This window comes from Triticum urartu, chromosome 7A (assembly GCF_056163025.1).
Source record: "Triticum urartu cultivar PI428250 chromosome 7A, HENAU_Tu73, whole genome shotgun sequence".
NCBI lineage: Eukaryota > Viridiplantae > Streptophyta > Magnoliopsida > Poales > Poaceae > Triticum > Triticum urartu.
Window position 1 is genome coordinate 538,039,923 of NC_141879.1, and position 16,913 is coordinate 538,056,835.

Below are 16,913 nucleotides of genomic sequence, written 5' to 3' on the forward strand. Positions count from 1 at the left end.
GTAAACGGGCAAAACAGTCGAGGTGTTCCAACCCTAATATCCGGGCGTCATTTCACCAATGCAGCTACTCATTCCAATGACCGCAACTACATCCCACGGATTACCAACGGCGCGTAAAACGTGAAAAAATAGCAATCATCCTGCCAATTTGTGGCGAGTAGGGATATATGGGGGCATGTCAGGACTCCTCAGGAGCAAATTCCCCAAGGAAAAACAGAGCGAGACCTAGTTTGGGACTGGGGGATTCGGATTACTACCGGCCAACTTCAAACCCACGCGAAAATCTGGGGTTAGAGAAGCGCGAAGAGCATCGCAGCGGGCAGCGGCGGCCATCCGCTTCCTGCTTTCGCCCTGCGGCAAATCTTTTCCCGAGAGAAACAGAGAAGCGGAGCTGAAGAAGACACAGGGGCAAATCCTATCTGACGCGCATCGCGTCAGATAGTCAGCCAATCGCACTGGGTGCGCGTGGTGGGCCGGCTCAAGTCGAACAGCGCTTCGTTTCAGTTTTTCTTTCTCTGGGTTTTTTCCCCAGCTTTCTTCGTGGACCTCTCGTTGCGTCTCTCTTGTGCATGCACACAACACAATGTTGTGTCGCTATGCGGCTCTAACTTCACACCTTCCCCACCACCACCAGACCAACACTATGAGAGCACACTAACGGTCATTGGCCCCATCTGGTGAGCACCTGTAGCGGCTGTCATCCCAGCCACGACCACAACGAGCACTCCGCTTGCTTTGTCAGTTCTTACTATTGTGGAGAGGTTCCGGCGATGGATATCTTCACGGGTGAGCAACAGACTGGCTTCTGGATATGTGCTTGGATTTGGATGAGCTATTCCCGTCCGAACCCGCCACATTGCTATCATGAAGGAGAAGCACAAAAGACATAAGTTTGGACCGGTTGAAGAAAAGAAATAACCAACATAAAAGTGGGCGGAAGAAAACAGTGGGAGATTGTATTGAACCTTGGAAGGAGAATTGTCATTTTTCTCCTTCAGAAGTTTAGAAGTATAGAGAAATTTAAACATTTTACATTAGATAAATTCAAACTTCAAGAGCTAGAATGGGCCTTTCTCCATTTCAAATACCACATAAGTTTTTTTCTCTCGAATACACACAAGTGTACGTACTATTTATTAAAGGAGAGGATGGGGAAAGAAAGTCCCTCCATGTTGGTAATACCATCGAATACACACAAGTGTACCTACTATGTATTAAAAAAAGAAATACAAGTGTACGTACTATATATTACAAGTTACATGAGAACCAACTTCATCGAAAAGAGAAGAACTATACTAACTCCTACCGCATGCCCATGTTGCTAGAGCCCCAAATATGGCCTCTACTTCACACTTGAGGATTCCGCTTTCTTCCATGTGCACCCCTCATCTTCGATGCATAGTGCAAGCACTCGAAGTGATGGAGAAGCGTCGTCAAACACAATGACATTTCGGTGCTTCCAAGGTTCCCACATGATTAGGAGAAAAATCACCCGGATATCCTTCATGTGCATGTCGGGCCCATTCTTACTACTGCACCATTCTCCCAAGCTCAAACCCTCATGTGACACCCAGTCCGACTTGTTCATTGCCGAGCACACCACTGACTAAATGCCCCTCGCAAAATGCAACCCAAGATAATGTGATCGATCGTCTCTACATCCTGGTCACAGAAAGGACAAGTCTCTTGATGGTCCAGACCTTAACGGGCTAGCCTGCCCGAGGTCTAGCATCGACTCTGAAAGGCAAGCCAAGCGAAGAACCTGCATCGCAACGTTGCTTTACATTTTTCCATGTAAACTCCGTCGTGGGCGTGATTTGTTTGCCCATAAACCTCGCTTCATATGTCGTCCTCGCAGAGAATTCGTTGTTAGCTTCCCAAGCCGACGATATGGAATCGCTTATCCCCGGTGTGAGGTGCACCTATTCCACTTGCACCCACAAACTCATGTACTCATTCAGCACATGCACCGTAAGCTCTCGGCTGACGTCTAAAACCCAACCACCCGTTGACAGTGCCAATACAGTCCGAGAGGCTCTCGCCATGAGGTCCACATTTTTCTACACACTTGGTGCAATATCCTGAATCCCGAAGCCATCAAGCCATCGACCCTCCTAGTAAAGTGTGGTATGGCAATCCCCAATGGTCAAGCGAGACACCTCCCAACATATTTGCTTGCCTCCTCTGGAACCTCTAAGTCAAATTCTGCCCAAGATCTAGAGCGATCCGTCTGCTGCAGCCACGACCATTTAGCCTGCATGGTAATGTTCAGCCAATTTAGGTTGGGTAGCCCTAGATCGGCTGCCCATTTGGGGGCACAAGCGGCGTCCCAGGCCATCAAGCATTGGACGTCCTTCGCCTTGTCCTTGGCACACCACATTAAGCCCCTACAGATCTTACGCATTGCCTTAATCACTTTCTGTGGGATATCAAGAGCCATCATGGCCCGAAACAGGATAGCGCATAACACCGTCTTCACGAGAAGTAGGCGTCCACTTTTAGGCATTGAGGATGCCCTCCACTTAGGTAACTTCCGAGCAAGACCGTCCACCAGTCCCATAAGCCGCACCGCAGATTGCTTCCGAATCGTAAGGGGAAGGCCAAGTTATTTGCACGGGTAGGTGCCCTTCGGGCAGCCCAAAAAACCCTCCACCCTGTTGCTACCTCTTGAGCACTGCGTTGGATTTCCTTGAAGAGGAAAGGATGATGCAGCAAAATAGCGTAAGTATTTCACTCAGTTTTTGAGAACCAAGGTATCAATACAGTAGGAGGCTACACGCGAGTCCCTGTACCTGCACAAAGCAAATAACTCCTCGCAACCAACGCGATAAGGGGTTGTCAATCCCTTCATGGTCACTTACGAGAGTGAGATCTGATAGATATGATAGGATAATATTTTTGGTGTTTTTATGATAAAGATGCAAAGTAAAATAAAAGCAAAGTAAAAGGCAAAGGAAATAACTAAGTATTGGAAGATTAATATGATGAAGATAGACCCAGGGGCCATAGGTTTCACTAGTGGCTTCTCTCAAGAGCATAAGTATTTTACGATGGGTGAACGAATTACTGTTGAGCAATTGACAGAATTGAGCATCGTTATGAGAATATCTAGGTATGATCATGTATATAGGCATCACGTCCGAGACAAGTAGAGCGACTCCTGCCTGCATTTACTACTATTAGTCCACTCATCGACCGCTATCCAGCATGCATCTAGAGTATTAAGTTCATGAAAATAGAGTAACGCCTTAAGCAAGATGACATGATGTAGAGGGATAAATTCATGCAATATGATAAAAAAACCCATCTTTTTATCCTCGATGGCAACAATACAATACGTGCCTTGCTGCCCCTACTGCCACTGGGAAAGGACACCGCAAGATTGAACCAAAAGCTAAGCACTTCTCCCATTGCAAGAAAGATCAATCTAGTAGGCCAAACCAAACTGATAATTCGAAGAGACTTGCAAAGATAACCAATCATACATAAAAGAATTCAGAGAAGATTCAAATATTGTTCATAGATAATCTTGATCATAAACCCACAATTCATAGGTCTCAACAAACACACCACAAAAAGAAGATTACATCGAATAGATCTCCACAAGAGAGGGGGAGAACATTGTATTGAGATTCAAAAAGAGAGAAGAAGCCATCTAGCTAATAAATATGGACCCGAAGGTCTGAGGTAAACTACTCACACTTCATCGGAGAGGCTATGGTGTTGATGTACAAGCCCTCCGTGATGGATGCCCCCTCCGGCGGAGCTCCGGAACAGGCCCCAAGATGGGATCTCGTGGATACAGAAAGTTACGGCGGTGGAATTAGAGTTTTGGCTCCGTATCTGATCGTTTGGGGGTATGTAGGTATATATAGGAGGAAGGAGTACGTCGGTGGAGCAACAGGGGGCCCACGAGGGTGGAGGGCGCGCCTGGGGGGTAGGTGTGCCCCCTACCTCGTGGCCTCCTCCTTTATTTCTTGACGTAGGGTCCAAGTCTGGATCATGTTCGGTGAGAAAATCACGTTCCCGAAGGTTTCATTCTGTTTGGACTCCGTTTGATATTCCTTTTCTTCGAAACCCTAAAATAGGCAAAAAAACAGCAATTCTGGGCTGGGCCTCCGGTTAATAGGTTAGTCCCCAAAATAATATAAAAGTGGATAAGAAAGCCCAATAATGTCCAAAACAATATATAATATAGTATGGAGCAATAAAAAATTATAGATACGTTGGAGACGTATCAAGCATCCCCAAGCTTAATTCCTGCTCGCCCTCGAGTAGGTAAATGATAAAAACAGAATTTTTGATGCGGAGTGCTACTTGGCATAATTTTAATGTAATTCTTCTTAATTTTGGTATGAATATTCAGATCCGAAAGATTCAAGATAAAAGTTCATATTGACATAAAAATAATAATACTTCAAGCATACTAACTAAGCAATTATGTCTTCTCAAAATAACATGGCCAAAGAAAGTTCATCCCTACAAAATCATATAGTTTAGTCATGCTCCATTTTCGTCACACAAGAATGCTCTCATCATGCACAACCCCGATGACAAGCCAAGCAATTGTTTCATACTTTAGTAATCTCAAATCTATAAACTTTCACGCAATATATGAGTGCGAGCCATGGACATAGCACTATGGGTGGAATAGAATATGATGATGGAGGTTATCTGGAGAAGACAAAAAGGAGAAAGTCTCACATCAACGAGGCTAATCAATGGGCTATGGAGATGCCCATAGATTGATGTTAATGCAAGGAGTAGGGATTGCCATGCAATGGATGCACTAGAGCTATAAATGTATGAAAGCTCAACAAAAGAAACTAAGTGGGTGTGCATCCAACTTGCTTGCTGACGAAGACCTAGGGCACTTGAGGAGGCCCATTGTTGGAATATACAAGCCAAGTTCTACAATGAAAAATTCCCACCAGTATATGAAAGTGACAAAACAAAAGACTCTCTATCATGAAGATTATGGTGCTACTTTGAAGCACAAGTGTGGCAAATGATAGTAACATTATCCCTTCTATCTTTTTCTCTCCTTTTTGGGCCTTCTCTTCTTTTTATGGCCTTTCTCTCCTTTTTTAATTCCTCACTTGGGACAATGCTCTAGAAATGATGATCATCACACTTCTATTTATTTACAACTCAATGATTACAACTCGATGCTAGAACAAAAGATGACTCTATATGAATGCCTCCGGCGGTGTACCGGGATATGCAATGAACCAAGAGTGACATGTATGAAAGAATTATGAACGGTGGCTTTGCCACAAATACTATGTCAACTACATGATCATGCTAAGCAATATGACAATGATGAATGTGTCATGATAAACGGAACGGTGGAAAGTTGCATGGCAATATATCTCGGAATGGCTATGGAAATGCCATAATAGGTAGGTATGGTGGCTGTTTTGAGAAAGATATAAGGAGGTTTATGTGTGAAAGAGTGTATCATATCACGGGGTTTGGATGCACCGACGAAGTTTGCACCAACTCTCAATGTGAGAAAGGGCAATGCACGGTGAAGAGGCTAGGAATGATGGAAGGGTGAGAGTGCGTATAATCCATGGACTCAACATTAGTCATAAAGAACTCACATACTCATTGCAAAAATCTACAAGTCATCAAAAACCAAGCACTACGCGCATGCTCCTAGGGGGGTAGATTGGTAGGAAAAGACTATCGCTCGTCCCCGACCGCCACTCATAAGGAGGACAATCAAAGAACACCTCATGTTTCAAATTTGTTACATAACGTTTACCATACGTGCATGCTACGGGACTTGCAAACTTCAACACAAGCATTTCTCAAATTCACAACTACTCAACTAGCACGACTTTGATATTATTACCTCCATATCTCAAAACAATCATCAAGCATCGAACTTCTCTTAGTATTCAAAACACTCATAAGAATTTTTTTACTAATCTTGAATACCTAGCATATTAGGATTATTTAAGCTAATTACCATGCTATTTAAGACTCTCAAAATAATCTAAGTGAAGCATGAGAGATCAATAGTTTCTATAAAACAAATCCACCACCGTGCTCTAAAAGATATAAGTGAAGTACTAGAGCAAAACTATATAACTCAAAAGATATAAGTGAAGCACATAGAGTATTCTAAAAAATTCCAAATCAAGTATGGCTCTCTCAAAAGGTGTGTACAGCAAGGATGATTGTGGTAAACTAAAAAGCAAAGACTCAAATCATACAAGATGCTCCAAGCAAAACACATATCATGTGGTGAATAAAAATATAGCTCCAAGTAAAGTTACTGATAGAAGTAGACGAAAGAGGGGATGCCTTCCGGGACATCCCCAAGATTTGGCTTTTAGGTGTACTTAGATTATCTTGGGGGTTCCATGGGAATCCCCAAGCTTAGGCTCTTGCCACTCCTTGTTCCATAATCCATCAAATCTTTACCCAAAACTTGAAAACTTCACAACACAAAACTTAAAGTAGAAAATCTCGTGAGCTCCGTTAGCGAAAGAAAACAAAAGACCACTTCAAGGTACTGTAATGAACTCATTCTTTATTTATATTGGTGTTAAACCTACTGTATTCCAACTTCTCTATGGTTTATAAACTATTTTACTAGCCATAGATTCATCAAAATAAGCAAACAACACACGAAAACAGAATCTGTCAAAAACAGATCAGTCTGTAGTAATCTGTAACTAGCGCAAGATCTGGAACCCCAAAAATTCTAAAATAAATTGGTGGACGTGAGAAGTTTATCTATTAATAATCTTCAAAAAGAATTAACTAAATAGCACTTTCCAAATAACAATGGCAGCAGTTCTCGTGAGCGCTAAAGTTTCTGTTTTTTACAGCAAGATATCAAGACTTTCCCCAAGTCTTCCCAACGGTTCTACTTGGCACAAACACTAATTAAACACAAAAAAACACAACCAAAACAGAGGCTAGGTAAATTATTTATTACTAAACATGAGCAAAAAGCAAGGAATAAAAATAAAATTGGGTTGCCTCCCAACAAGCGCTATCGTTTAATGCCCCTAGCTAGGCATAAAAAGCAAGGATAGATCTAGGTATTGCCATCTTTGGTAGGCAATCCATAAGTGGCTCTCATAATATATTCATAAGGTAATTTAATTTTATTTCTAGTAAAGTGTTCCATGCCTTTCCTTAACGGAAATTGGAATCTAATATTTCTTTCCTTCATATCAATAATAGCACCAATCGTTCTAAGGAAAGGTCTACCAAGAATAATAGGACATGAAGGATTGCAATCTATGTCAAGAACAATAAAATCTACGGGCACATAATTCCTATTTGCGACAATAAGAACATCATTGATTCTTCCCATTGGTTTCTTAATAGTGGAATCCGCAAGGTGCAAGTTTAAAGAGCAATCATCAAAATCACGGAAATCTAACAAATCACACAAAGTCTTTGGAATCATGGAAACACTAGCACCCAAATCACATAAAGCATAGAACTCATGATCTTTAATCTTAATTTTAATAGTTGGTTCCCACTCATCATAAAGTTTTCTAAGGATAGAAACTTCCAACTCAAGTTTTTCTTCATAAGATTGCATCAAGGCATCAACGATATGTTTAGTAAACGCTTTATTTTGACTATAAGCATGATGAGAATTTAGCACGGATTGCAAAAAGGAAATACAATCAATCAAAGAGCAATTTTCATCATTAAATTCCTTGAAATCCAAAATAGTGGGTTTAGCAACATCTAGGGTTTTAATTTCTTCAGTCCCACTTTCATCAAATTTAGCATCAAGATCTAAAAACTCTGAATTTTTGGAACGCCTTCTAGGTAAAGGTGGATCATATTCAGTCCCATAATTATCAAGATTCATATTGCAAAAAAAAGATTTAATAGGGGAAACATCAACAACTTTTAGATCTTCATCTTTATTTTCATAAAAATCCGGTTTAGCGGCCATCCTATTAACTAAGGTAGCCTGCTTATCCGAAATTTCAGCAGTCAATTACTCAAGACGAGCAATTTGGGATCTTAAACCATCAAATTCTTTAGACATATCATCAAGCTCTTTATTCATAAAACTCATAAAACTTTTATGTTCTTTAAGCTCGTTTCTAAAGAAACTATTATGCTCAAATTGCAAGACCATAAAACTCCTGACGTTGTTTTCGATTTCTTCTAACCATTTAAGGTGAAGATCACCAAATCGGGGAAGAGCCATCGAGACAAGCAGGCAAACCAACACACAAGCAAACAAAAAGCAAGCGGGGAAAAGGAGGCAAATAGAGAAAGAGAGGGAGGATAGAGAGAGAGAGGGCGAATAAAATGTCGAGGGTGAAGTGGGGGAGAGGAAAACGAGAGGCAGATGGCAAATAATGTAATGCGGGAGATAAGGGTTGTGATGGGTACTTGGTATGTTGACTTTTACATAGAATCCCCGGCAACGGCGCCAGAAATCTTCTTGCTACCTCTTGAGCACTGCGTTGGATTTCCTTGAAGAGGAAAGGATGATGCAGCAAAGTAGCGTAAGTATTTCCCTCAGTTTTTGAGAACCAAGGTATCAATCCAGTAGGAGGCTACGCGCGAGTCCCTCGTACCTGCACAAAGCAAATAACTCCTCGCAACCAACGCGATAAGGGGTTGTCAATCCCTTCACGGTCACTTACGAGAGTGAGATCTGATAGATGTGATAGGATAATATTTTTGGTGTTTTTATGATAAAGATGCAAAGTAAAAAGCAAAGGAAATAACTAAGTATTGGAAGATTAATATGATGAAGATAGACCCGGGGGCCATAGGTTTCACTAGTGGCTTCTCTCAAGAGCATAAGTATTTTACGGTGGGTGAACGAATTACTGTTGAGCAATTGACAGAATTGAGCATAGTGATACGTCTTCGTCGTATCTACTTTTCCAAACACTTTTGCCCTTGTTTTGGACTCTAACTTGTATGATTTGAATGGAACTAACCTGGACTGACTCTGTTTTCAGCAGAATTGCCATGGTGTTGTTTTATGTGCAGAAAACAAATATTCTTGAAATGACCTGAAACTCCACGGAACATCTTAGAAAAAATAATAAAAAATCCTCGCCAAAGATGAAGACCAGGGGGCCCATACCCTTCTCACGAGGGTGGGGGCGCGCCCCCTCCTAGGGCGCGCCCCTACCTCATGGGCCCCCTGGAAACCCTCCGACGCCAACTCCAACTATATATATTCGCTTTCGGAGAGAGAAAATTAGGGAGAAGAAATCATCGCGTTTTACGATACGGAGCCGCCGCCAAGCCCTAAAACCTCTTGGGAGGGCTGATCTGGAGTCCGTTCGGGGCTCCGGAGAGGGGGATTCGTCGCTGTCGTCATCATCAACCATCCTCCATCACTAATTTCATGATGCTCACCGCCGTGCGTGAGTAATTCCATCGTAGGCTTGCTGGACGGTGATGGGTTGGATGAGATTTATCATGTAATCGAGTTAGTTTTGTTAGGGTTTGATCCCTAGTATCCATTATGTTCTGAGATTAATGTTGCTATGACTTTGCTATGCTTAATGCTTGTCACTAGGGCCCGAGTGCCATGATTTCAGATATGAACCTATTATGTTTTCATGAGTATATGTGAGTTCTTGATCCTATCTTGCAAGTCTATAGTCACCTACTATGTGTTATGATCCGGCAACCCCGAAGTGACAATAATCGGGACCACTCCCGGTGATGACCTTAGTTTGAGGAGTTCATGTATTCACTATGTGCTAATGCTTTGTTCCGGTTCTCTATTAAAAGGAGGCCTTAATATCCCTTAGTTTCCAATAGGACCCCGCTGCCATAGGAGGGTAGGACAAAAGATGTCATGCAAGTTCTTTTCCATAAGCACGTATGACTATATACGGAATACATGCCTACATTACATTGATGAATTGGAGCTAGTTCTGTGTCACCCTATGTTATGACTGTTACATGATGAACCGCATCTGGCATAATTATCCATCACTGATCCGGTGCCTACGAGTTTTCCCTATACTGGTTTACGCTTATTTACTTTCCCGCTGCTACTGTTACAATCACTACAAAATACCAAAAACATTACTTTTGCTGTCTTTACTTTTGTTGCTGCTACCACCACTATCATATTACTGTGCTACTAAACACTTTGCTACAGATACTAAGTTTCCAGGTGTGGTTGAATTGACAACTCAGCTGCTAATACTTGAGAATATTCTTTGGCTCCCCTTGTGTCGAATCAATAAATTTGGGTTGAATACTCTACCTTCGAAAGCTATTGCGATCCCCCATACTTGTGGGTTATCAAGACTAATTTCTAGCGCCGTTGCCGGGGAGCATAGCTCTATTCTTTGAGTCACTTGGGATTTATATCTGCTGGACACTATGAAGAACTTGAGAGATCCAAAACCAAGATCTATCCCTCAACTACGAGGGGAGGTAAGGAACTGCCATCTAGCTCTGCACTTGATTCACCTTCTGTTATGAGTAAGTTTGCGACACCTACATCTGCTTCTGCTATTCGTTCTGATATGTCGCATGTTATTGATGATGCCACTTCTGCTATGCATGATACTTATGATGAAACTGCTTCTATGCCTGATACCACTGTGCCCCTTGGTGAATTTCTTGATGAACAAATTGCTAGGGCTAGAGAAAAAGAAATTATTGAATCTGAATACGATGATGATAGTGATGATGAAAATATGCCTGTTATCCCCGAGGGCTATCTTTTTGTCATGGAATCTTCTGCCGCTATTTTGCTTGCAAAGATAGATATGAGCTTAAGAGGTTATTAATTAAATGGAACAAAGAATCACTTAGAGATAAAATGAAACCCAACCCTGCTTTTGCTACTTCACCTATTTGTGTTCCTGATAAGGATTATGAATTCTCTGTTGATCCTGTTATAATTACTTTGGTTGAATCTGATCCGTTTTATGGCTATGAATCTGAAACTGTCGTGGCACATCTTACTAAGTTAAATGATATAGCTGCACTGTTTACTAATGATGAGAGACCGCGTTACTTTTATATACTCAAAATATTTCCGTTCTCATTAAAGGGTGATGCTAAGATATGGTTTAATTCTCTTGATCCTGGTTGTGTGCGTAGTCCCCAGGATATGATTTATTACTTCTCTGCTAAATATTTCCCTGCTCATAAGAAACAAGCTGCTTTGAGGGAAATATACAACTTCGTGCAAATTAAAGAAGAGAGTCTCCCACAAGCTTGGGGGAGGCTTCTCAAGTTACTTAATGCTTTGCCTGATCATCCTCTTAAGAAACCCGAAATACTTGATATCTTTTATAATGGACTAACCGATGCTTCGAGAGATTACCTGGATAGTTGTGCTGGTTCTCTTTTCAGGGAAAGAACACCGAATGAAGCTGAAATTCTATTGAATAATATGTTGACAAATGAAAATAATTGGGCACCTCCTGAGCCACCTCCTGAACCAGCTCCTGCTCCAATTTCTGAGCCTATTCCTAAACCAACTCCGAAGAAGAGAGGTGTTCTATTTCTCAGTCCCGAAGATATGCAAGAGGCAAAGAAATCTATGAAAGAAAAAGGTATTAAAGCTAAAGATGTTAAGAATTTACCGCCTATTGAAGAAATACATGGTCTTAATCTACCGTCTATCGAAGAAACATATGATCTTGATCACTTATTTACTGAAGAACCCCCTGACCCCGATATCCCGACACAGGTAGTAAAGGTAAATTCTCTCTATAGATTTGATGAAGGTGATATCCCTCACTATAAGTCTGCTAGGCAATGCTTTGATGAGTTTGATAATTTTATTGTCAAACAAGAAAATTTCAATGCTTATTTTGGTAGACAATTGAAATATGATTCCGATATGCTTAAATACTTGGGTGATTATATGGCTAATATTAAAGGTGAACTTAAACTTGTTAGCAAACATGCTTCTATGGTTAGCACTCAAGTAGAACAAGTACTTAATGCTCAAAAAGAAGTGCTTGATGAAATGAATAGTAAGAAAAATGATTATGCTGTTAGAGTGGCTACTAGAACTGGTAGAATGACTCAAGAACCTTTGTATCCTGAAGGCCACCCTAAGAGAATCGAGCAAGATTCTCAAAGAAATAATATTGATGTTCCTAGTTCTTCTAAAAAGAAGAAGAAGAAAAATGATAGAACTGTGCAAACTTCTAGTGAACCTATTGCTGAACCACCTGATAATCCAAATGATATATCTATGTCTGATGCTGAAACACAATCTGGTAATGAACATGAACCTAGTAATAATATTAATGATGATGTTCATGATGATGCTCAACCTAGTATGACAATGATGTAGAAATTGAACCTGCTGTTGATCTTGATAACCCACAATCAAAGAATCAACGTTATGATAAGGAAGACTTTGTTGCTAGGAAACATGGTAAAGAAAGAGAGCCTTGGGTTTAGAAACCCATGCCTTTTCCTCCCAAACCATCCAAGAAAAAGGATGATGCGGATTTTGAGCGCTTTGCTGAAATGATTAGGCCTATCTTTCTGCGTATGCGATTAACTGATGTGCTCAAAACAAATCCTTATGCTAAATATATGAAGGATATCATTACTAATAAAAGAAAGATATCGGATGCTGAAATTTCCACCATTCTTGCTAATTATACTTTTAAGGGTGGAATACCAAAGAAACTTGGAGACCCCGGAGTACCTACTATACCTTGCTCCATTAAAAGAAATTATATTAAAACTGCTTTATGTGATCTTGGAGCCGGTGTTAGTGTTATGCCTCTCTCTTTATATCGTAGACTTGACTTGAATAAGTTGACACCTACTGAAATATCTTTGCAAATGGCTGATAAATCAACTGCTATACCTGTCGGTATTTGTGAGGATGTGCCTGTTGTGGTTGCAAACGTTACTATTTTAACGGACTTTGTTATACTTGATATTCCTGAAGATGATAGTATGTCTATTATTCTTGGAAGACCTTTTCTTAATACTGCAGGGGCTATTATTTATTGCAACAAAGGCAATGTCACTTTTCATGTTAATGGTAATGAGCATACGGTACACTTTCCGAGGAAACAACCTCAAGTTCATAGTATCAACTCTATTGGAAAAATTCCATCGATTATATTTGGAGGTTTTGAATTTCCTCTTCTTACTGTCAAGAAGAAATATGATATTCTTATTATAGGGGATGTGCATATCCCCGTTGAAGTAACTTAGTGTTATTCGAAATTTCTCCGGTTTCATGATTATCAGAATGAGTTTGTTAAAAAGACTTGATCAACCTTGTTAGTGGATTCTTTTTGATGAGCATGAGATGGATGAAACTAGAAGCACAACCTTCTGTACCCTCTCTATACTTTCTGTTATTTATATTAAATAAAGTAAAAATAGCATTTTTCTGTCTGTTTCCTGACTTATCCGTGCAATATAAAAATATCCCAAAAATAAAAGTCCTCAGAATGCCATGCCAATTGAATATGATTTTTTCGGGAATATTTGAGGATTTACTGTGCAAAAGTTACCGCGGGAGGAGCTGCCACCTGGCCACGAGGGTGGTGGGCGCGCCCCCCTGCCTCGTGGGCCCATGGTGTCCCTCCTACACTTATCCCAGCACCCATCTTCTTCCTCTGTCTCACACAAACCCGAAAAACCAACTCAAGCACGAGTTCCAGCCACTTTTGCTGTGATTTTTTATCTCCTTGCTCAAAGCACCTCGCGCAAAACTGCTTGGGGAGATTGTTCCTTGGTATATGACTCCTCCATTGGTCCAATTAGTTTTTGTCCTAGTGCTTTATTCTTTGCAAATTTGTGCTGCATAGGTAACCATGTACTTGAACTTGCATGTCAAATTTATATGGTCAAAGGTACTTTTGATGCATGATATAGGCCCTAGGTACTTGTAGGAGTAGTTGCTATCAGTTTTATTGAAGTTGGTTCACTTTTGTTTGAAGTTACTAAAAATTTCAGAATTTTTCAGTGAAAAACAATATGCTTAGGAAGATGTTCCAAGGTGGTTCTTCTAAGAAGCAAGGGCCCAGGATTGCTATGCGCGATGCTGATGAGGATCCACCAAGAGACGCTCCGGTACGACCTTGCGAATGGCCGTCGAAAAATTTTATGGACCGTGCGGGAATCAAAGAAGAATTCAAAGCATATTTGCGCAATGCCGGTCTTGAGGATTTTGAGGCTAACAAATGCCCCCAGTATCATGATCTCACAAGTTAATTTGTGAGGAGGTTTGAGTATTCATCTTCGCGTAATTCTCCTTTAGTCATGTTTGATCTTTATGACAAATCTTATACCATGGACCTAGAGGATTTCACTTCTGCTTGCAAACTTCCATCATGGGGTAGTGTTAGGGATCCTCCTAAATCTAAATTTAGAAACTTTCTTGCTAGTATAACTGTGGGGGAATCTAGAGATATAACGCAGGCTACCATAGGGAGCATTCACTTTCCTGCTATACATTATTTTGCTCTCTTCATCGGTAGATGCATAAATGCTAAGGATGAAGCATGTCACATGTGTGTCCCTGATCTTAGCATTCTTAGGAGTGCTGTGTTAGGAGACCAATCTTATCATATGGGAGCCATTGTAGCTCGTAGGTTGCATCATAATAGACATAATGGAGATTTCTTTGGAGGAATTTATGCAACCCGTTTAGCTAATTTTCTTGAGATAGACATTCGTGAGGGTGATACGGAGTTGCCTCCTGCATATTTAAATTATGACTCTATGGCTTCGCATCAGTTTGTCGAGAGGCCTGAATCACCTCTCTTATATCGTTTAATTTTTGATAAACGACATGTTTTCCGTATTACTCTCCCTGCTCCTGCTTTCTTTGATTCACAAACAAAAGGAAGACATGTTATTACCTGAGAGGAGGCAGAAGAGTACGAGAGGAGAGCGGAGGCAGCTCGACTCCACGCTACAGCTCAGCAGGCGATAACCGCTGCACATCAGTATGATCCCAACTATTCTTCATCGCAGTACAACCCCAACAACCATTATTATGGATATCCGCCAGGCCAGCCGTGGCCATAGACCAACTTAGGCCAAAAGCCTAAGCTTGGGGGAGTACGTATTTCTCACCGACATTACATTTATGTTCACACACACTCATTGCTAGATGTCGGTGCTCATACTTTTTCACTGTAATATCCATGCTAGTTTATTTTCTTTTTCCTGCTTTCTTCTTGTGTGTTTGTTAAACCTTAAGAAAAACAAAAAAAATCAGTAGTAGTTTATTTTTCTGCTGTAGTAGTAATAATTAAAAAGAAAACCCAAAAATATTTCCCGTTCTTCTTTTGCTTGTTGGGAGCTTTCCCGTGTAAATAGTTTTATTTCTTTTCTTTTCTTTGGGGGTCAGCAGGAGAAGACCATAATTAAATTGTTGAAGTGGCTCTTATATGCATTATTGTTGATTTAACCAAGAGCCCATATTGCCTTGTCTTCTCCTGTTTATTGAATGCTCGCAGATTCCAGCTTAGTCCAATGCATGTGCACTCTTATTATTATTCACACCGTTCGGTCGTGCAAGTGAAAGGCAATTATGATGATATATGATGGACTGACTGAGATGAGAAAAGCTGGTATGAACTCGACCTCTTTTGTTTTTGTAAATATGATGAGCCCGTCGTTCTTGATTCAGCTTATTATGAATAAACATGTTTGCAATGACAATTAGAGATCATAGTTGCTTGTGCCATGCTTGATTAGCTATGAGTTATAATGGTTTACCTTGTGTGCCAACATGCTATTGAGATGATTATGATGTGGTATGATGGGGTGGTATCCTCCTTTGAATGATTTAAGTGACTTGACTTGGCACATGTTCACGCATGTAGTTGAAAAAAATCAACAAAGCCTTCATGATATTTATGTTCATGGTGGATTATATCCTACTCATGCTTGCATCCAATGTTTATTAATTTTAATGCATGTACATGGCTGTTGTCGCTCTCTAGTTGGTCGCTTCCTAGTCTTTTGCTAGCCTTCACCTGTAGTAGGCGGGAATACTGCTTGTGCATCCAATCCCTTAAACCCCAAAGTTATTCCAGATGAGTCCACCATACCTTCCTATATGCGGTATCTACCTGCCGTTCCAAGTAAATTTGTATGTGCCAAACTCTAAACCTTTAAATAAACATTCTGTTTTGTATGCTCGAATAGCTCATGTATCAACCAAGGCTGTCCTTATCTTCCATGTTAGGCGGGTTATTCTCAAGAGGAGTGGACTCCGCTCCTCACTCACGAGAAAATGGCTGGTCACCGGGATGCCCAGTCCCATGCTTTATGCAAACTAAATCAAAATTAATTGCAAACAAAACTCCCCCTGGGACCTGATGTATGTTGGAGGCATTCGTTGTTTCGAGCAAGCCATGGATTGATGCCTGTTGGTGGAGGGGGAGTATAAACTTTACCATTCTGTTTGGGAACCGCCTATAATGTGTGTAGCATGGAAGATATCGCCATCTCTTAGTTGTTACGTTGACAATGAAAGTATACCGCTCAAAATACAATTTATCTCTATTTCCAAACCGAGCTCTGGCACCTCTACAAATCCCTGCTTCCCTCTGCGAAGGGCCTATCCATTTACTTTTATGTTGAGTCATCACCCTCTTATTAAAAAGCACTAGCTGGAGAGCACAGCTGTCATTTGCATTCATCACTGTTAATTTATATTGGGTATGACTATGATTGGATCTCTTTTACCATGAATTACAATGTCTAGTCAGTCCTTGATCTTTAAAGGTGCTCTGCATTTATGTTTTGCGGTCTCAGAAAGGGCTAGCGAGATACCATCTTGTTATATCATATTATGATTTGTTTTGAGAAAGTGTTGTCATCCGAGATTTATTATTATGACTTGCTAGTTGATTATGCTATTGATATGACTAATTATGAGACATGAGAATTATTGCAAATGTGGTTAGTTATGATCTATG